The sequence below is a fragment of the Apis dorsata genome, unplaced genomic scaffold (assembly GCF_000469605.1).
Source record: "Apis dorsata unplaced genomic scaffold, Apis dorsata 1.3 scaffold_908, whole genome shotgun sequence".
Lineage (NCBI taxonomy): Eukaryota > Metazoa > Arthropoda > Insecta > Hymenoptera > Apidae > Apis > Apis dorsata.
In genome coordinates, this window is record NW_006264021.1 from 13,167 (window position 1) to 13,805 (window position 639).

Genomic DNA, 639 nt, shown 5'->3' on the forward strand with positions numbered 1-639 from the left:
GAAATTGACGACTTTGATGCCGACGCGATGCCCCCGAGGTCACCCGCGATAAATTGTAACGCGGCGAGGCTTCCGGTGGGTCGCGACCGTCTCTTTCCTCTCTCGTTTCCCTCTCTCTTAACTTCGTTTCATCGTTGCATATATACCTCCCTCGGTTTTCAAAAAGAAAGAAAGCGAGCGAAACGATTTTTCTTTTTTTTTTTTTTTGGAAAATTTCAACACACTCACGATCCCATATAATTTAATTTACAAAGTATTAAAATCAGGAAGAGTTTTTTTTACAACTCACTTGTCCGTTCGAGTGGATCAAGCATCCCTCCTCGAATGGGATCGTTCGATCGATCGAAGCGATAAACCGCTCCTCGAAACCCCTCCATTTGTTACAACCCCCTTTCCGAGCAATACGCCTCGCCTCTCCGTCTCCTCTCCGGGACAGGGACGCTTTTACCACGGGGGGAGGAGGGGCAGAGATCGGTAACGGGACACTTGTCCGCCTATCGAATCGATAGGAACGCGATTCGAAGGCAGAAGAGACAAAAACGGATACGATCTCGCTACGATTCTCTACCTAGGGAGAGAGAGAGAGAGAGAGAGAGAGAAGACTCGAAGCTATAACCATTAGCTTCCATTAAATTCCGC